The sequence below is a fragment of the Bos indicus genome, chromosome 12, assembly GCF_029378745.1.
Source record: "Bos indicus isolate NIAB-ARS_2022 breed Sahiwal x Tharparkar chromosome 12, NIAB-ARS_B.indTharparkar_mat_pri_1.0, whole genome shotgun sequence".
Taxonomy (NCBI): Eukaryota; Metazoa; Chordata; class Mammalia; order Artiodactyla; family Bovidae; genus Bos; species Bos indicus.
In genome coordinates, this window is record NC_091771.1 from 55,202,108 (window position 1) to 55,223,564 (window position 21,457).

The 21,457-nt window shown below is 41.0% G+C and overlaps 1 long non-coding RNA gene across 1 annotated transcript in view; it reads left to right on the forward strand.

Moving 5' to 3' along the window:
• Positions 1–21,457, forward strand: part of LOC139186225 (uncharacterized) — a 182,385-nt gene that overhangs the window by 59,966 nt on the left and 100,962 nt on the right. The window contains exon 3 of the long non-coding RNA XR_011569786.1: positions 14,458–14,516. This is a non-coding gene — a long non-coding RNA (uncharacterized lncRNA). The remainder of the gene's footprint in view (positions 1–14,457; positions 14,517–21,457) is intronic.

A 21,457-nucleotide genomic window follows, 5' to 3' on the forward strand; every position in this document is an offset into this window, starting at 1 on the left:
CTGCAAATGGAATTGCCAGCATTATAGGATATTTCCTTAAGACACACCTCTAGGAGTAGAAGTTTTAGATTGATGAATATTATTTATAATCAGTAATAAATTATTAAGAACACTGTTTAAAACTACTTAAAGTTGAGATATTCCCATGCAGTGCTTTTACTTTTCAACTGAATTAAGGAAAATAATTGTCTTTTTTTTTTTTTTTTTGCTTTTGAAAGACCTAGATCATTTCCGTAATAACCCAAATTAGCCTTTTCCTTTACCTGATAGAGTAGGTTCAACAAAACCAGTTAATTCCTTCCATGGCTATTTTTTCCCCTCAAATTCTGCTTTGAGTGATGAATATCCAAAGAGTTCATGTGAAATTACATTGTTCCTATGTTCTGACCCACCATTATATGCATGTCTTTATTAAAAAGAGTTTTAGTATTATGGAAGTACCCATTTTCAAGATCATGTCTAGAGCTTTTGAAATATTGGAATCTAAGAAAAATTGGAACAGTTACTCCTATAAAAATATATTGTTTAGAGTGGTAGGAATATTATTGGTGTTCTTTCAAAAGCAGAAATTAACATCAGAAATTTTGCATTAAAATTTTTTTGTGTATGATGAAGACTTTTTTTTTTGGCTGCATCACGGGGCCTGTGAGTCCTTAGTTCTACAACCAGGCGTAGAACCCTTACCACTTGAAGTGAACAGTCTTAACCACTGTAACACAATTTATCTCTACTTTGGTTAATTTTGTTTTGGCACCTAGATTAAATCTGTGAAACAGGGACAACTTTCAAACTTCATGGTAGTAAATTATTAAAATACTTATTAATATATGTCTGACTATCCATGTCCATCAGTCTTTTGCTGCACTTACCTGAAATTTTCTGGAAAAAAATGATTAGAACCTGTGCTTTTTAAAAAAACAAAACTTAATGAAGTTACTTAACCAACAAATGTATGACCAAGTTTGCTGTAGTTTGGAGTTAATGTGATTATTTATGTAAAACCATAATCCCTTAATTCTTTTGTGTTCTCCAGATTAGCTTGTATGGAATACAGCCCAGTTCCATGCTCTTATTTCCTAATACTTGGGAGTATTTGAAATGCAATTCCAGCTTGTCTTGTTGCTGAGTAAAGTGCAAGGGTTTTTTACCTCCATGGGATGACTTTCCACCCTTCTTCCTTCTGTACACACACACACAAACACACACACACACAATGCACACATACATATATTTTAATTACTGGGGAGATATACCATATCAACATTGGGAACTTATCAAGTCACTTCAGCAGGAGTACCTTTCACCTCATTTGATATCACTGTATGTTAAAATAATTGTTCCTGAGTAGACATGGGAATCCCTGAGATGAATGTGCCTTTCAGATGAGCATCTGACCACTTCACTGTGCAAATCTTTCCTTGGCTCTAAGAGTAGTGAGGGATTCTTACTCATTTCTACTCCACTTGTGCAAATAGATTAACTCTGTCAACACCCATTCTGAACTCCTTCTCCCTTGACTTTTCCTATAAAATCGAGAGAAAAAAGAACACTCAAGATCCCATCTCCTAGCACTTCCCTGGTGGTCCAGTGGCTAAAACTCCATGCTACCAATGCAGGGGACCCAGGTTTGATCCCCAGTCAGGGAATTAGATCCCACATGCTGCCACTAAAGATCCTAAGTGCTGCAACTAAGACCTGGTGCAGCCAAATAAATAAATTAATTAATTAAAAAAGATCCCATCTCCTATAAGCCAGAGTACTGATATAATGTAGTTCTAGGCAAGTAGGTGGGGAAGGAAGTTATGAGGGAGACCTTCCCTCCTCTTCTTGCCAAATTAAAAGGCAAACCTAGAAGAAAGGTATTTTTATCCTTCCTTCTGCACCCTTCTTTTTTCTTGTCTGCAATGCCAAAGGTTTAGCAGTGGTTTTAGGACCACGAGGGTGAGAGTGATAGGCTAAAGAATGGCAGAACAGAAAAGTAAAAGCATCTGGATTCCTAGGGCAGTGAGATTCTTGTTATCTGAGAGACGTTCACCCTTCCTTTGGTCATTGTTTGGTTCTTTGTTATTTGCAACCAAGTCTGACTCTTAACTCATCCACATGACTTACCGTCAGCACCCCCTGCCCTAAACTTGCTTTCTTCTGAAGTAGTGTTGGGTTGTCATATCTTCACACCTTATACTCTGAGGGATGTCACCCAGAGTGAGTGAGGCTTTTCTATTCTTACTTTTCGCTTGAGGCACAGAGTATCCAAAAACAAAACAAAACTGTGGAGTGGCAGGGCTCACGATGAAGACAAATTTTAACTTATTGTACTGCTACCTGATGTGTTTTGAGTGCTTATTTTTAACTCTCTTGTGCACAGAGTAACTTCTGCTGTCCTCTGCCCTGCTCTCAGTCACCAAATGCCTCTCTATGGTCATATGACATGCATTTTTCACGTTTCACCTAGAAGTCTACTGAAGCAACTCTTTCTTTTCACGTTTCACCTAGAAGTCTACCGAAGCAACTCAAAGTACAAGTCTACAATGAAAATATCTCATAGTGTAATAACAGAGGGGAAGATTTGCTATTGAGAACCATAGTCACATTCCAGAGGAGCAGATACAAAATTTGATACGTTTGGATTATGCAAAGGTAGGTCTACCACTAAATTTGGACAAGAGGCTGAAGAGAGTGAGGAATATCAAAGGTTACACAGAAAGAATGGCTAAAGGGGAGAAAGGACCACATGAGGAAGGAAAGCCCAGAGAGCTGGTTCAGGTTGAAGTCCTAAATTGGATAAAATGGTCTTGAAGAAAACAAAAAATTACAGCCATTACAGTAGCCAGAGGACTTCTGAGTAACGTGCATGCAGCATTTAGTTTGAATGGATGCCCTGCTTGAATGTAAAACCTCTTATATATCTTCCCCCATCTTCAGTTAAGTCTGCTACATTCCTAAATGCTTTGGGGAGGGGAACTACTGTTGCTCTTGGTTCAATACAGTGACAGACAGATGTTGGGAAAGTAATTCAACTGAAACAGCTGCTTAGGGCCAACATTGTAAAGCTTCCTGAAAACCACTGAAACCATGTGGAGTCAGGCTGGAGGCAATGCCTGCCTTAAAGAGCCACACAAACCCAGGTGGTATGTGAATATTCCTAAGAATAACTAAATGATATTAACAGTTAGAAGTGTCTGTCCTAATAAGATGTAGAGTTTTGCTCAAATATTCTTTCAGATTTGAAAAAGTTTGGGGAAAAAATTTTGGTTTCTCCCTAAAACTTTCTGCCCTACCCCTTTGCATTTATGTAAGCTTAAGAGTCAGAGAAGGTGATGGCACCCCACTCCAGTACTCTTGCCTGGAAAATCCCATGGACGGAGGAGCCTGGTAGGCTGCAGTCCATGGGGTCGCTCAGAGTTGGACAGGACTGAACTACTTCACTTTCACTTTTCACCTTCATGCATTGGAGTAGGAAATGGCAACCCACTCCAGTATTCTTGCCTGGAGAATCCCAGGGACAGGGAAGCCTGGTGGGCTGCCGTCTATGGGGTTGCACAGAGTTGGACATGACTGAAGCGACTTAGCAGTAGCAGCAAGCTGAAGAATGGAGGAATGTGTCTGTTTTGCTCCCCAGTAGACCCCAGGATCCAGGAGGCTGCCAAACATATAATAATTTCAATAAACACTTTGGATAAGTAAAGTTAATCTAGAAATACATTTTAAAGATATGAAATTGGGAGAATGTAGAATCAATATGGGGACTTCCCTGATGGTCCAGTGATAAGAATCCACCTTGCAATGCTGGGATGCAGGCTTGATTTCTGTTTGAGGAACTAACATCCCACATGCTGTGGAGCAACTAAGCCTGACACAATTAGAGAGCCTGCATGCTGTGATTATTGAGTTCAAAAGCCACAACTGGACTTTCCTGGTGAAGAATCCACCTGCAGTGCAGGAGACGCTGGTTTGATTCCTGGGTTGGGAAGATCCCGTGGAGAAGTGATAGGCTACCCACTTCAGAATTCTTGGGCTTCCCTGGTGGCTCAGATGGTAAAGTATCCACCTGCAATACGGGAGACTTGGGTTCAATCCCTGGATTGGGAAGATCCCTGGGAGGAGGGTGTGGCAACTCACTCCAGTATTCTTGTCTGGAGAATCCCTATAGATAGAGGAGCCTGGTGGGCTACAGCCCATGGGGTCGCAAAAAGTGGGACACGACTGAGCGACTAAGCACAGTACACAGCACATTAGAGCCACAACTAAGAGTCCATGAACCACAACAAAAAGGCCTGTGTGATACAACCAAGATTCCTCATGCCACAACAAAGACCTGCTGTAGCCAAATAAATAAAAATAAATAAATATTTAAAATTCTCTTGGAGGCTCAAAATGTTCATATCTATAGATGCATTCAGATTCTTTGATAAGGCAGCACAAAGCTTTCTACAGTATCCTACATTGGATGAAAAATTCACTTGTCAGTTCTCACAGTTTTTTTAAGGTTGTTTTGCCAAACCTCATTCATGTTAGAGTTTTTATTTCTCACTCTTTACATTTATTTTGGCACTAAAATACAGTGCTATTTTAAATTAATTTGACTACATGTTTGAAGAACTTTTAATCAAGGCAAAGTAAGTAACTATAAATCATGGAAACTTAGAAATAATCCATTTTAATCACCTTGATTTAAGAGCAACCCACTCTGAAATGCTGTCACAATTCTTTTATCACCTGTTCTCAGGGTTGTTCCTAGAAAAGCACAACAGATATACAAACTTCAAATAAAAGAGCACTTAGGCTTCCCTGATGGCTTAGCGGGTTAAGAATCCACCAGCAATACAGGAGACACAGGAGACATGGATTTGATTCCTCCGTTGAGAAGATCCCCTGGAGGAGGGCATGGCAACCCTCTCCACTATTCTTGCCTGGAGAATCCCCATGGACAGAGAAGCCTGGTGGGCTACAGTCCATAGGGTCACAAAGAGTCAGATACAAGTGAGCGACTAAGTACACAGGCAAGCAGTGTTTGAATGTGGACTAGTACGTCTGCAAGTATTTTCTTGAAAAATTCAGATAACTCTGTATGTTTTATTGCAAACTTCTTTCTTCACAATTTTCCCCACATACTTCATTATCTGATGATAGCCATTTTTCTCAAAAGCAAGTAGAGGCCATCAGGCAAACACTTCCTTAATTGAACTTTATGTTTTTCCTTCTAAATTATGAATCAATTTGATTGTCTTCAGTTGATTTCAAAATCCAAGAGAGGTGGTGGATTGTATCAGTGTAAATATCTTGCTACTATATTCCACTATAATTTTTAAAAAGTCACTGTTGGAGAAACTGGTTAAGCTGTACACTTCACCTGTTTTATGTTTTTTATTTTTTATAACTGCATGTGAGTCTACAATTATGTCAATAAAAGTTTCAATTGAAACAGAATTCAAAAACAGTCTGTTTCCAGGCAAGACAGGAAATGCAGACAGTGGTGATGATTAATGTAAAGTACAATTTGGAGTATTAATTAATTAATATGTTACCATATGCAATGTCTTTCTTCTATCTGAAGATAATACTTTTCATTTTGGTTTAATCTTTTGTTTCAATGAGAGGATCTTTCTCCTTTGAATAATTCCTGCTTTACAAAGTCTTCCATTTCTCCTTTTTGAATACTATAGTGGCATTATTTAATTGTCCCCCAAATTTATAGTTTTATTGCAACTTCCAAAGCTGCTGGTTTCTGATTTTGCAAATCTGTGTGGCTCTTGAATAGATAATTCAGTTCTGAAAAATGTTGCTGAGATTTCATCGTTTCCCACCTGAACCTAGAGATTAATTCAGTAGTAAATATGTGAAAAGACACAGTATTCTGGAAATCAAGATCTCTGTGATGCAGAGGTGAAGGCTGAATATCTTTTCTTGCCATTAGGGGTATCGGCCCTGGAGATGAAGTTCCTGCCTAGAGATGAGCAGACATAAGAGAGAGCCAGAGAAATGAAGCCCAGATCACAAATTAACTGAGGGCTGTTCTTCTGTCTCTGAACTTTTTCAAATACATGAGATAAGCAAACTGAAACCAAAATCAGAACCCAAGAAAGCATGCCCACCTTTATTGTTGCAACATAATGAGTCTTACTGAATTAGGCTGCTGTTGAATTCGGCAGTAGAAAATAGGATGTTGTGAGTAAAAATGTGGAACTGGGTGAAACAAGGAAGGAAGAGGTGGTGAATTGCTCTGTTCTCTGCCTTGTGCTGGACAGTTGGCTTTTCTTATTTGTAGTTATATAGGAGTTTTTTTATAATTATAAAGGAGTTTTTAAAACTATGCCCTGTTGAACTTTGTAATAAGGATCATGTAAGAAAGGTCAGAATGCTAAAGTGTGTTGAAGTCTTCTTTTAATGTTCTGTACTGTCTGTGATAGTAATGAGATAGACTTCTTTTGAAATTAGGCCTCATAGAAGGTGAGAGGAGAAAGGATATTTTGTTAAGGATTGTCTTCTGCCTGCAGAGTGTTATCAAGCATAACTTGAAATCTGGTTATCTGGCTTATCCTAGGGTTGGAAATACCAAATTCCAGGCCCCAAGCTGAGGTTAGTATAAGCAGAAGCAGGGAGAGAGGGGACTTGGTGAGAGATAGATTTAGGGTACAGGAAGCATCTGATTTACCAGCCTTTCTCCAGGTCCTCTGTTGAGCCTTCTTGGTCTTGCCCCATCCAGGAAGCAAGGGGCCCATTAGATTTGCTTCTCAGTCTTATAATTTTGGGTGAAAACTATTACATCAAGAGTTAGGAGTATGGGAGAAACCAAAGCTGGGCTACTTGGAAACAGAAGCGTCTAGGCTCAGGTCTGGGTTTAACAACTCTAATCAGATAACATCTATGGCTTTAACTACTAGCCCTGTTACAGAGTGGAAATAAATCGGTAAGAATCTTTCTCAATTTCTTTAGAGAGCAGTATTACCAGTAAAACCCAAACAAGCCTGGTTAAAAATAACTTTTATCTGCTCAACCCCATCTATTCTTAGACCCCCAAGTTCACACTTTAAGAATGTTTTTTTTTTTCCAACAGGAAAATTAAAATTTTAATAAAATTAAATTGTAATCCAACTTTTAAAAAATTGTTGACTGCTAGAGGAGCCAGCTGTCAGACAAAGCCACCATTCCACCGTCCGCCTCTGGTGTTGCCGGGGAGAGAAATGAACAGTGAAACAGCTGTCCTAGGAACTGTTCTATTTAAGAATGAGTAGAGAGAGGGGCTTCCTTGGTGGCTTAGTAAGGAGTCCACCTGCCAATGCAGGAGATGCGGGTTCGATCCCAGATCTGGGAAGATCCCATATGCCACGGAGCAGCTAAGCCCATGTGCCACAACTCTTAAACCTGTGCTCAAGAGCCCGGGAGCCGCAACTACTGAAGCCCACGGGCCTTAGGGCCCATGCTCCACAACAAGATAAGTCACTGCAATGGGAAGCCCGAGCACCACAGCTAGAGAGTAGCCTGTTGGGGGCCAGAGTGAGGTACTCCGCCCGTGACAAAGGTCATGAGGAAGGAGGCTCGACATACGCAAAGGCGGGATCGAGCCTCAGGAGTCCCCCTGGAAATCCTCGAGCATCTACCCCCATAACCAGAGCCTGCCTACTTTACTACTTTGTGCTCACCTACACCTCTGACTTTACGGGGGGCTGTCCCCCACCACCTCTTTTGGAGAAGGAGTTAACTTAGAGCTCCAGTTTATAATAATTCCTGGGCGTGATAAGAGTGTTTTAACCTACAAACTCCTCTGAAGGTTCTCTGGCCTGCCTGACAGGCTTGTCCGGCCACATGTGATCGCTCACAGCCTCCCAACCGTGAGAGGCACAAGATGCTTTAAACCTTCTAAAAACAGGTTCCTTAGAAAAGTTAGAAAACTATTAGTATAAGTATAATGGGCTAATTAGAAATTGTGTTGGTGAAGGGTTTTTCATTTGTTGAGCCAATGTTTGTTGCTAAGTCTCCATATCCCCTGCCCTTACACACATTAATGAATATATAGAATTAACCTTTGATATTAATCACGTTAGACCTTAGGCTAAGTAAATTCTTTCCTTAACTAAAACCCACTACACCCTCACCCTGTAGGAATGTAACTTTATTTGGATGGCGTCTGTTTTGAGAATAATCAGCCCTGGAGAAATAAGTGTCCTGATTGACTGACCACTGTCACAAGGAGAGGGTCGTAAATTGTCAGCAGGCCCCCCTGGCCAGAAGATGATGTAACACCCCTAAGACCTCTGTATACATTTGTATGAAGCACCTGACTTTGATAAAAGTCAGGACTGCTGACCCCGCGTGACTTTTGCATAACATCTCAGTGTATAAAAGTAGACCATGGAAAATAAAGAATTGGGATCAGTTTCTCGAAATACTGGTCTCCCCATGTCGCTCTCTCTCTCACTCTGGTTGAGTCTCCATCTGGAGCGCGGAACCCACCATGCTTACTAATTATGCCTGGGCTTCTAAGATCCGACCGGGGAGGCCTCAGTGTCTCCTCTCCTTCGGGAGAACGGAAGGACGCCTGCGGCCTACGTAAGTGGTGCAAACTTCTTGTCTTGAAGTTTTATTGGTCTCCCGCGTAAACCAAGCTACTCAGCCTCTTTTCTCCACTGAATTTTCCTACTGAGCTATCCTCATCCTATTACTCTTTATATCTTTGATAAAATATTTAAATAAATAGGTCGCCGACGCCGTCCCCGCTTCGAATACCCTGGATCAGCCGGGGCAGGACCCCGGCAGTAGCCTCCGCTTGCTGCAACTGGAGAAAAGCCTGCACAGCAATAAAGACCCAGCACAGCCAGAAATAAATAGTTATATATAAAAAAAAAAGAATGAGTAGAGAGCCATGTTGACTTCCATTCTTGTTTCTCTCCAAGTGGGAGGGTTTTATATATATATATATATATATATATATATATATATATATATATATAATGTATATTTATTTAGCTGTGTCAGGTCTTGGTTGTGGCACTCAGGATCTTCAGTCTTGTTTGTAGCATGTGGAATCTAGTTTCCTGACCAGGGATTGAACCCAGGCCCTCTGCATTGGGAGCATGGAGTCTTAGCCACTGGACCACCAGGAAGTCCCCCATGTGGGAGGTTTTATTTCAATGATATTGTTCTCCCTCTGCTAATAGATGCTGAATGTTATGTGGTAGGCAGCTGCTTAGTTAGCTGTAGACCCTTGAATCCTTCCTTTTGGAAAAGATTGCCCCTGCCACAGAGACCCTGAGCTTGTCCTAGAGGCAGTAACTCAAAAGGTGTTTGAGTTCACTTCATTTGGGGAAGGAGGAAATGTTTCCCTGATATTTTTGAAAGTGTGCATTTCAGATGAAAGGTGTATTTGTGTGTGTGTGTGATATCTGTTATCTTTAGTTATCTTTACTTTGTCTTCTTCTTCTTTTTTAAAAACATTAATTTGACTGCACCAGGTCTGAGTTGTGGCACCTGGAATCTTCCATCCTCCTTGTGGGATGCGGGATATTTAGTTGCAACATGTGAATACAATTGCGGCATGTGGGATCTAGTTCTCTGACTAGGAAACACTGAGAGCACAGAGTCTTGGCCACTGGCCCATCAGGGAAGTCCCAGAAAGGTGGAAAGGTGTATTTGGACGTCAGCTGTTGTAACCAAAGGTGTGGAGTGAAACAGAATCACCTTTTGGATTTCTCCGGCATCTAAGACTTCCTTTTCCCTCTTCTCATCAACAGTCTCTCACTGGGATAATAATGAGTTCCAAGGAAATTGATCCCACTGCTGACTCTAGTGATTCATTTTTACTAGAGAAACAGAAACTTATCAAACCAGTCTTAAAGCGGACTGTACTTCTAGGTCATTTTACTTTAAAGACTCAATAAATAACTTTAGTGGTTTAAGCAATTTAAGTTGAATTTCCTATTTGTCACATCATAGAAAAACATATTCAGTGCTCACATCTCTTTCTGAAAAGAAAATGATGAAACCTTAGTTTCTGTCTGCTTCTAGCTATCATTTTATTATTTTTCTATTTACAACTGCAGTTGCTGAAAATGTGATGTTTGCTTGATCTCTGCAATTTTTCTTTTGTCTACTTGACAACCCACCGATTTCTGCTTTCCATCCTTGTCACTATACAGACACAGCTATTGACAAGGACATAAATGGCTTACAAATAGTCAAATCAGTGGATCTAGTTCAATTATTAGTTACTAATATTAGTATTTTTATTAATTGATGTTATTTTAGATAATTAATATTAATATTATTCTGTCTCTTCATTGGTGTCCATTGATATAAACATACTTTCTTTTCTTCCTTGAGCTTCGTAAAACACTTCTCCTGTTACTTTGTTTTTTTTGTTTTTTGGCCACATTACACAACTTCTGAGATGTTAGTTCCCTGACCAGGGACTGAACCCAGGCCTTTGGCAATGAGAATGCAGAGCCCTAACCACTGGACCCCCAAGGAGTTCCTCCCATTACTTTTTAAAAGACAACTTTCAAACAGTTTCTGCTCAGTCTTTCTACTTTCTTCTCTTCTTTTTATGTTGTCCAGAGTTTCACTGATACTGTTTCCCATCCCAATGACTTTTAAGCTAGTCAAACCTTACCTTACATCTTTCTATAAATTGTAAACATTTTTCTGATTCTTGTCAATCCCCAGACTACTCCTTCTCCCAATATTAACCTAAACTCTTACCTTTGTGACTTGAACTTTTGTTTATTTATTTTACTTTATTTTTTAATTTTACAATATTGTATTAGTTTTGCCATATATCAAAATGAATCCGCCACAGGTATACATGTGTTCCCCATCCTGAACCCTCCTCCCTCCTCCCTCCCCATACCATCCCTCTGGGTCGTCCCAGTGCACCAGCCCCAAGCATCCAGTATCGTGCATCGAACTGGGACTGGTGACTCGTTTCATATATGATATTATACATGTTTCAATGCCATTCTCCCAAATCATTATTTTATTTTTGAACCTTTATTTTAACCTAATACCCTGAACTTGATATTCTTACACCCTGAACTTGATATACTTACATGCATTTATAGTCCACGAATCATGGTCCTATGTATTGACTCTTAGCTTATTGTTTTCTTTCTCATTTTTTCCTGCTGCATTGGATAGTAACAGAGAATTACAGTAACAGAGAGTCCTATCTTGGTCCTTGTATTAGGGCTTTCCAGAGAAACTGACGGAGAAGGCAATGGCACCCCACTCCAGTACTCTTGCCTGAAGAATCCCATGGATGGAGAAGCCTGGTGGGCTGCAGTCCATGGGGTCGCTAGAGTCGGACACAACTGAGCGACTTCACTTTCACTTTTCACTTTCCTGCATTGGAGAAGGAAATGGCAACCCACTCCAGTGTTCTTGCCTGGAGAATCCCAGGGATGGGGAAGCCTGGTGGGCTGCTGTCTGTGGGGTTGCACAGAGTTGGACACGACTGAAGCGACTTAGCAGCAGCAGCAGCAGCAGCAGCAGCAGCAGCAGCAGAGAAACAGAAGCAGTAGTATATACACAGATATACAGAAACAGATTTATTGTGAGAGATTGTCTCATATGAGTGAATGAGCTCACTATTAAGAAATCCCAGGGTCTGCCATCTTCAGGCTTGAGGTGTAGGAGAGCAAGCGGTACAGTTCTAGTCCAGACCCGAGAATCAGGAGTCCCACAGCAGGAGATGGGTGTCCCAGACCAAGCAGGAAGCAAGTTTGCCCTTCCTTTGCTCTTTTGTTCTATTCAGGCTCTTAACAGATTGGCTGATGCCCATCTGCATTGGTGAGAGAGATCTTCCCAGGTGGCACTAGTGGTTAAGGATCTGCCTGCCAATACAGGAGATGCTAGAGACACAGGTTCGATCCCTGGGTTGGGAAGATCTCCTGTGTCAGGGGACATTCAGCTTTAAGGAATCTAATATGTTGCACTCTTCTTCCTCTGTGTGCCATTTCTCAAGGATTCTCTGTTCCTTATCAGTTCCTATTCTGGGAATGAGTAGAGCTGCACGCAGTTCTCAGGACTGAGATCATGGGAAAGGGTACCTGCTTATTTTCCTTTCAGTAATTCCCTTCAATGACTCTTTTCAGTGTCAGTGACTTTATATGTATTAGACTATCCATTTTGTTGCAGTTGATGGGATTTCATCCTTTGTAATGGCCAAGTAATCATTTTACTAAAGATATATAAGCCTGCATTTCTGCTAATAAAATATCCTCGTTCCACTAGAGACTTGGGTCCCTGTGTCGTTCTTTCTTTCTCTTTCTCTCTCTCCCTCTGACTAATTCTCTGGAGCATAGAAACCTACCGAGCTCACTTTCCTGCCCGGGCTTTCAAGACCTCTTTGAGAGGACACCCTGTGCCTCCATGAGCGGTACAAGACCTGTCCTAGGGCTTTATTGGTTCTCTGTGTAACCCAGGGAATACTAGCCTCTTTCTCTCTTTTTCTCTCTTTCTTTTCGTCGACTCTGGTCCACCAGGTATGGTCTGTACTAAAGACCAACACTCCTGGAGTAGGAAGTGGCAACCTATTCCAGTATTCCATGGACAGAGGAGCCTGGAGGGCTACAGTCCATGGGGCTGCAGAGACTCAGATATGACTGAGCACACTGAGAGGCAATGAATTATCTGGGTATTTCTTAGTCCAATAAGTTTGACACATAAAATTAACCCTCATAACTCTATAGAATACCATCTTTTCTCCATCTTCCTCAAACTCAAGGCAAGGAAAAGATGGAAGAATTGAACGTAGATTCATTTTCCTTTTTATCACCTCTGGTACACCAATTAAAGCTGGCTGCATTGCAGCAGTAATTAAATCCAAGGAGGCCAGTGGAAACTAAGAGAAAGGTGGAGAGGTGGTTTTATAATTGTTAACAGCTTTGTATGTCAACACAATTGCATCTTTAACCAGTGGTATTGGTTTGATTCGAGAAAAACAAAAAACAAAAAACAAAAATAGGGTTAAAAAACCAAGGAAGGAGCTGGGAGAGTCCCTTGTTGATCAAATAGATCCTAACTGACTGGAATAGGGCTCTGTTTCCTTTAGAATCCATATACTTAAGGTGGTCTTAGGGAAAAATGGAGAAAGCCTGCATAAAGAATAGATGTATATGGGAATGTTAGTGACAGATCGCTAGTGCCTTCTGTGTGCTGCTTGTAGAGATCGCCCTCTGAAAAAATTGTCTACAATGTTGAGGGGATGTGTTATTTTTCAAACCTTGTAGGTAGAGGTTGCCAACAAAGGATGTCGGGCCTGAATCTTGGGTTAGAAACTTCAGGCAGGTGATAATTATTTGATATCATTACTCATCGAGAAGGAGCTGCCAAAGACAAGAAAATGATTTTCAAGGGGCTCTATGTGCCCAGGGAAACTAGAAAGAGTAATTGAAGTCATATTGTCTCATCAAGAAAGGAACCATGGTCCAACATGATGTGATTTATTTTCTAGGCTTTTCTTCCTAAGCTCATCTCTTAAATTATGGTATTCTCCAGATGTCCATCCTCGACCCACTGTTCTCATGCTGTGAACTCTCCCAGAGTGATCTCATTTCCTCTCATGATTTCAGTTCCTGATGACTTCAATTCTCTATCTTTATCCTTGACATTTTCTCACAGATTCATACTTCTATCCATCTGTTTGCTCTATGTCTCCCATAACATCATCTTAAAGTCTCAAGCTCAGCTTTTATAGAATGGTAACTATTCCCATCACCCCAACCCCAAATATACTCCCTTCCTTGTCTGCACAGCTCCTTTATTATTATCATTTCTCTCTTTTCCATTGTATTTGGAAACTGGAAAAACCTCATTTATCCAGGCTAAAACCCATCCTTTTTGACTCTTTATTCTCTTTATCCCACTCTGAATTTATGTTATGAATTTTAACTTCTATGCTCTCTTCTCCTTTCCATCATGACAGCCTTGCTCAAATTCAGGTACTATCCCCTTTGATCCTAAATTATCACAACAATTAAACTATTATTAACTGGTTTTCATCAGTCAGAATTTTCGTTGTAAGCAATAGAAAATGACAGTGTGGCTAACTCAAGCAGAAGAGAATCTTTCATACAGGTTTTGGAATACTTAGAGAATCAACAGGCCCATTGGAGGACACGATTCAGAAAATGCAGGCAAGCCAAAGGAGCCTAGTCAGCTGGGACCTCAGTCAAGTCATGTATCAGAATAGCATGTCTAGGATGTCACCAAGAGTGCAGGCACTACTGAAAACAAGTACCCTGAGTGTGCGTGTCAAATTAGTGTACCCTAAATTGTGTGCCCATCCCTTAGGCACTGGAAAGTGGGGAGAACAAAAATCTGTCCCACTTCAATTGCTGTGGGGCATTTCTCTCAAACTGGAAATATTGAAAAATTGGGTAGCAAGAATAATAACAAAAATAAAAGTCTAGTATGTGGACTCTCATTCTAGTCATTTCTCCATCTAATCCATCTTCTTTGCAGAAACCATGGGGAAGAAAGCAGACAGGAGTACTCATGAGGACATTGATGCAGAAACCCAGGTAAGAAATTCTGCTCTCAAAAAAAAAAAAAAAAGAAATTCTGCACTCCTAAAGTAAAGCTGTGACAGAAGAGTGTGGAGAAGTGTGATAGATGAGAGCTATATGGGGGCTTGACTCACCAGTGTATGAGTAGATGTGTGGGGTGAGAGAGAGAAACAGAGATCGGTGTTGAGATTTCTTTCTCAAGCAATAGGAAGGAATGAGAGATTTCTTTACTGTTTTTGTTGTTCAGTCACTCAATCCTGTCCAACTCTTTGCAGGTCCATAGACTGCAGCACACCAAGCTTCCCCGTCCTTTGCTATCTCCTGGAGTTTGCTCAAACTTGTGTCCACTGATGCTATCCAACCATCTTGTCCTTTATCGCCACCTTCTCCTCCTTCCCTCAATCTTTCCCAGCATCAGGGATTTTTCCAGGGAGTCAGCTGTTCACATCAGGTGGCCAAAGTATTGGAGCTTCAGCTTCAGCATCAGTCCTTCCAATGAACATTCAGGGTTGATTTCCTTTAGGATCGACTGGTTTGATTTCCTTGCTGTCCAAGGGACTTCTCCAGCACCACAGTTCAAAAGCATCAATTCTTCAATGCTCAGCCTTCCTTATAGTCCAACTCTCACATCCATACATGACTACTGGGAAAACCATAGCTTTGACTGTGTGGACCTACATTGGCAATGTGGTATCTCTTCTTTTTAAGATGTTGTATAGGTTTGCCATAGCTTTTCTTCTAAGGAGCAAGCATCTTTTAATTTCATGGCTGTAGTCACTGTCCCAAGGAAATAAAGTCTGTCACTGTTTCCATTTTTTCCTCTGTCTCTTTCTCTGCTAAGTCACTTCAGTTGTGTCCAACTCTGTGCGATCCCATAGACGGCCGCCCACCAGGCTCTGCCATCCCTGGGATTCTCCAGGCAAGAACACTGGAGTGGGTTGCTACTGGAGCCAGCCGGCAAAGTCGATCAGGTCCCGAGAACGTGCACAACGCGGCTGAGAAAGAATACTACAGCAAAAGAATACTGCAGCAAAGATGGGGTCGAGAGGATCAGACACGTCTCCACAAAGGGAAGAGGTCTGACCACGACTTTTTTCAGCATCTTATATTTATACAGGAGAGCAAGAGAAAAATAAGACAGTTAACATTTTTCTTGGTTGACCTATACGTCTTACAAAAAGTCACAAGAAATCTTGAGAGCATGGGAATGGCACCCTGTTATTATTTCTTACACCAGATAACATTTCCCTGTGCGTGAGAAGTTTGTCCAGAACTCCAGGTGTCTGCAGTAAATAATCACCTAATCTCTGGGGTGGCGGGACAGAGAGCTATGTTTGCAAGCAAACCCTCAAGGACTGAGGCAGCTCCCAGAGCTGTGTCCTTTAGATAAAGGACCCCGTTCTCACGGGCAGCTCCCCGCAGGTTGCCATTTCCTTCTCCAATGCATGAAAGTGAAAAGTGAAAGTGAAAGTGAAGTCGTGTCTGACTCTTCGCGACCCCATGGACTGCAGCCTACCAGGCTCCTCCATCCATGGGATTTTCCAGGCAAGAGTACTGGAGTGGGGTGCCATTGCTTTCTGCATTTCCCCTGTCTAATTGTCATGAAGTGATGGGACCAGATACCATGATTTTAGTTTTTTGATTGTTGAATTTTAAACCAGCTTTTTCACTGTCCTCTTTCACCATCATCAAGAGGCTCTTTAGTTCCTCTTTGCTTTCTACCATGAAGGTGGTGTTATCTGCATGTCTGAGGTTATTGATATTTCTTCACTTTTGGATGTATTTGATGTTGGGGTTAATGGGAGATTCACTGAAGATGTTGTTTCAGTAGACAGCTATGTGAGTCTGAGGTTCAGAGGACAGAGCAACACTGGAAATATATTCTTATAAGACATTAACATAAAATTGACAGTTGAAGTGGTAGGAGCTGTTACAATCACCAAGAAAGGAGGTCCAACTCCACTGAAGCCTGACAAATAGGTGCATCTCTGTGGCAGCCATCCAGAGGCACTTAGACCACATCACCTCAGTTCTTCAGCAGATTTAGCAGTTGGCTCACTGCTTCCCTTGTGTTGACAGTAATGTTCTGATTTCAGTACACCTCTACTGCGTGTATTTCCGTCATCCTGGTCTCAAATCTTTGATCTACTCATTTCCAAAGATTTTGTCTTTAACCCCACATCAGCTACTCACTTTCTGTTGTCAGACCCTGTACTGGTGTTTTGCAACCAGGACCTTTTAGCGGATCATAAAATCAGTGAAGTTGTCTCAAATGGAATTTCTTTTGAATGAAACATGATTGAAAATATCAGCATGCTCTGTATATGCTTAGTCTATAAACTGGGTTATACATCAGCCCTGTCTGATTGTGTACAGGACTGTTCACATGTTGCAAAAGGAGAAAAGGCAGATTAGAAGCAGCGTGACAAGCTTGGGTGCGGTTATTTTGAGTTTTTAATGAATAACAAAAGCCTGGTCTTTGAGCAAGGACAAGTACAGGAATAACATCTTTGACTAGTCAAGAGGAAATGAAATCCAATACTCAAAGTATTATTTCTGCCATTCTCTTTTTACTACAGGACTGTTTTTTTTTTTTTTTTTTCTTTCTGTCCACAAGACTATTCTCACCTGTATAGAAAGACAGAGTAAACTTTTCTGTCTGAAAAAAAAAAAAAAAAAAAAAGTACCTTAAGATAACCATACATTCTACTCATTATTCACTTTCCTTCTTTCTTGCAGCTCATTGGGCCACTGCAGTTAAACTATCATTTTGGCCATTCTTATTCAAGTTACAGAGATCTTTGCTTTGCTTTACAAACCTAAGACCATCTGATCTTGCTTAATTCATAATCAATGTTGGACATTGCTGATCACCATTTCTTGTTTGAAACCCTCTTCTTTCTTGACTCTGATTCTTTGCCACTCTCCCCATTCACCTCACACTTCACTGGCCACTCCTCTGGAACATTTTCTTGTGCTAACCACTTCCTCCTGCTCAAAATAGTTGCTTCCTGTGGCTTGAGTGTCACCAGCCTGTCTGGTTTGGTTGCCTCCTCTTTGGAGACTACTCAGGTTTTCTTTATGAGCTCTCTTATTATTATTTCTTAAATCCTCAAATGTTGTGGTTTCTTCAGAGATCTCTTTTTATTCAGACTTTGATTTATTTGTTACAAAGTAAGAGTTTGCTATGGATGGGTGATTCATATCATCAGTGTGGGGACGTGGCAGTGAATCAAATAAACCAGGGTTTGTTTACATTAAGTATGATCTGGTGGGAAACAAGAGAAACTAGACACAAAGCCAAAACTATGGAGGCAGGAGGGACAATAAAGCATAATGAGAGAGCACAGGATTACTCTTTGAGGAGGCCATTTTATGTGGGGGCCAGGGAAAGTCCCAAAAGAAGTAAGGGAAATTACAGGTTATGATTTGTAGATGGGCATTTCAGAAAGATGTAACAACAATATACACAGAACCTCAATTTAGGAGAGTACCTGGTATGTATAAGAAAAAGCAAAAAGGCCAGTGTATCTGGAGTGGAAAGAGAGAGAGAAATAGACAGGGGGTAGATGAGAAAGTAGAGGACCATATCAACGGGAGTCTGTGAATCATAAAAGCTTTAGATTTTATTCTGAGATGTTAAACCGCAGGAGAGCTTTGACCAGCAAGGACCCATGTCTTAACTTGACTTTAGTAAGTGAAAGTGAATGGCCTTAATGAAGGTTGAGTGGGGGAGGAAAAATTTGAATGAGTAACCAATTAAGAGGTCACTGAAATTGTTCCTATGAAAAGAGATGGCAGTTTGGATGAGGTAGGTGGTAAGAGAAATGAAAGTGTTAGTCGCTCACTTTGTGTCTGATTCTTTGTGACCCCATGGACTGTAGCCTACTAGGCTCCTCTGTCCATGAAATTCTCCAGGCAAGAATACTGGAGTGGGTGGCCACTTCCTCCTCCAGGGGATCTTCCCAACCCAGGAATCAAACCTGGGTCTCCCACATTGTAGGCAGATTCTTTACCACTGAGCCAACAGAGAAGTCAAGCACAGGTCAAATTCAGGAAATATTTCAGCGATAGAGTTGGCAAGATTTCTTCATGATTTGGGTGTAAAGTTTGAAGTTTTGACTGAGCAACTGGTAGAATGGAGCTGCCATTAACTGTGATAAAAATGACTAGAGGATAAGCAGCTTAGGGGAGGGTGTTGAGGTAGAAAGAATTTGTTTTTGCTCATTTTACATTTGTCCTACTTGTAAGATATCCACGTGTATATGTACAGTAAGCAGTGGGTGTAAGTAAGGGTGTATGATTCTGGAGTTAAGGGAGAAATTCATGCTGAAAATATACATTTGGCTATTTGTAGATGATAGTTGAAGTCATGAAACTTGAGGAGGATCAGGAATCACCTAGGAAGGGAGTGTTAGATAGAAAATGTGAAAGTCAGAGCCCACATCTCTGCCCGTGTTTCTTCCAGCAGGAGTGGCCCTACTGAGTCCGCAGTCTTTGTTCTCATTCTATTCCTATTGCTTCCTGAGCCCCAGCATTGTCAATGCCACTAACTGGGGTGTTGGTGTGGAGCTCCCAAATGCCTCTGACACTGGGTAGGCATCAGAGCTAAAACTAATGGAATGTCAGGAGGTTTCTACTTCAGGAAAAAAATAGAATAGATTTGACTTTAAGAATGAAAGACTGCATTTAACCTATGAAAAGATGCTCAACATTGCTAATTATTAGAGAAATGCAAACCAAAACCACAGTGAGGTATCACCTCACACCGGTCAGAACGGCCATCATTAGAATGAATAATGAATGCTGAACATTTAATATATGAATCAAAAATGCTGAACAGGGTGTAGAGAAAAGGAAACCCTCCTACCCTGTTCGTGGGAATGTAAATTCATGCAGACACCAGGGAAAACAGTATCAAGATTACTTAAAACACTAAAAATAGAGCTATCATAGGATCCAGTAATCCCAATCCTGGGCATATATTTGGAAAAGATGAAAATTCTACTTTAAAAAGATACATACATACACTCCAGTGTTCATTGCGCCACTATTTACAATAGCCAAGACATGGGAGCAACCCAAGTGTTCATCAACAGATGAATGAATAAAGAAGATGTGGTATACATACATGATAGACTCTTAGCCACAAAAAGAATGAAATATTGCCATTGGCGGCAACATGGACAGACCTAGAGAATATCATACTAAGTCAGACAAACACAAATATTATATGATATCACTTATATGTGAAATCTAAAAAGTAATAAAAATGATTCTATGAACAAAACAGAAACAGACTCACGGACAAAGAAAACAAACTTATGGTGATCAAAGGGGAGAGGGAGGGAGGAGGGATAAATTAGGAGTATGGGATCAACAGATATTAACTATATGTAAAATAGATAAGCAACAAGGATTTACTGTATAGTACAGAGAGCTGTATTCAGTATCTTGTAATAACCTATAATGGAAAATAATCTGGAAAAATGTATTCCTTTACTGTGGCTCTGAAACTGACACAGTATTGTAAATCAACCTTATTTCCGTTTAAAAAAAGACCGCCTTTAAAATATGGGGCCGGAACTTTGTCGATGGAGTTCTGCCAAATCCTTTCAAAGGCTGCTCTGCTAAGAAAGGGGTGAGAGGATGAGAACTATTAACAGTGCCGGGTCATGCCAGAGCCTCCCTGGGACGTCGGCACCTTTGTGAAAATGCTCGCAGGATTATCAGGCTGGGTTAGACTCCTGGTAGAGGAGCGTATCCAGCTCCCTGGTGGACCTTTTTAAAAAATTATATCCAAAGAGAACCATTTGAGGAATGTGTGGGAATTGGAGCCTGGAATTACATACTTTCGGTCTCCTCCATTTTGGCTTGTGGTAACATTAAATCTTCCCCTTCGTTGCTGCTTCTGTGTTGCCTTTGGCTAAGCATCCCTCCTTGAGGTCACGGGCCTTCTGGGTTCTGGCAGGAGGTGCGAGGGGTTAGTCTCTACGTCAGCAGTGTCAGAGGGAGCCTGCCTGGTGGCATGGACATCGAGAAGATGCCAGCACAGAGAGTCATACTTATTGCTTTGGAGTTTGAAATCTCATCTCTGCTCATCATCTTCTCAAAGGCCCATACTTGTGTATTGAGGGAAAAGGGTGTGTTTTTATGACGTTAAGGAAGTAATAATATACAACAAATAATAGAAACTGAGATTTCTGAATGAAGATTCCAGTCATCTGAACCATTTTCGCAAGTGTTAGTTGCTCAGTCATGTCTGACTCTTTGCAACCCCATGGAATATAGTCCACCAGGCCTCTCTGTCCATGGAATTCTCTGAATTCATCTGAGCTATACTGATATAATAACAGATTGTTAAATTAATTATCTACATTTGGAGAATGGTTCATTGTTAAACTGTCCAATGAGTGGGAGGTGTAATATTATTGCATTTCTAAAGGGTTTTAGTTTACAGGCCAGATATAAATGGAGGAAGAAAATTAATTGAAAGGATATTGAGAATCTCACAGAATCACTGTGAAAGCAGAACAGAGAGTCTAAGATTTGATGTAGCAGGAACCATGATTTAGAGACCTCTCTGGTGGCTCAGTGGTTAAGAATCTGCCTGCCAATGTAGAGGATATGGGTTTGATACCTGGTCTGGGAGAATCCCATATTATTGTGCCGTGGAGCAAATAAGCCCCTGTGCCACAACTACTGAGCCTGTGCCCTAGAGCCCGGGAGCCACAACTCCTGGGCCCACGTGCCACAACTACTGAAGCCTGTGCCCCACAACAAGAGAAGCCACTGCAGTGAATGAGAAGCCCGCGCACTGCAAAGAAGAGCAGCCCGCATCGCCGTAACTAGAGAAAACCCGTGTAAAGTGACAAAGACCCAGTGCAGCCAAAAGTGAGTAAATAAATAACTTAAAAGAGCCAGAAACTAAAGCACATCATATAGGTGGTCTGGAG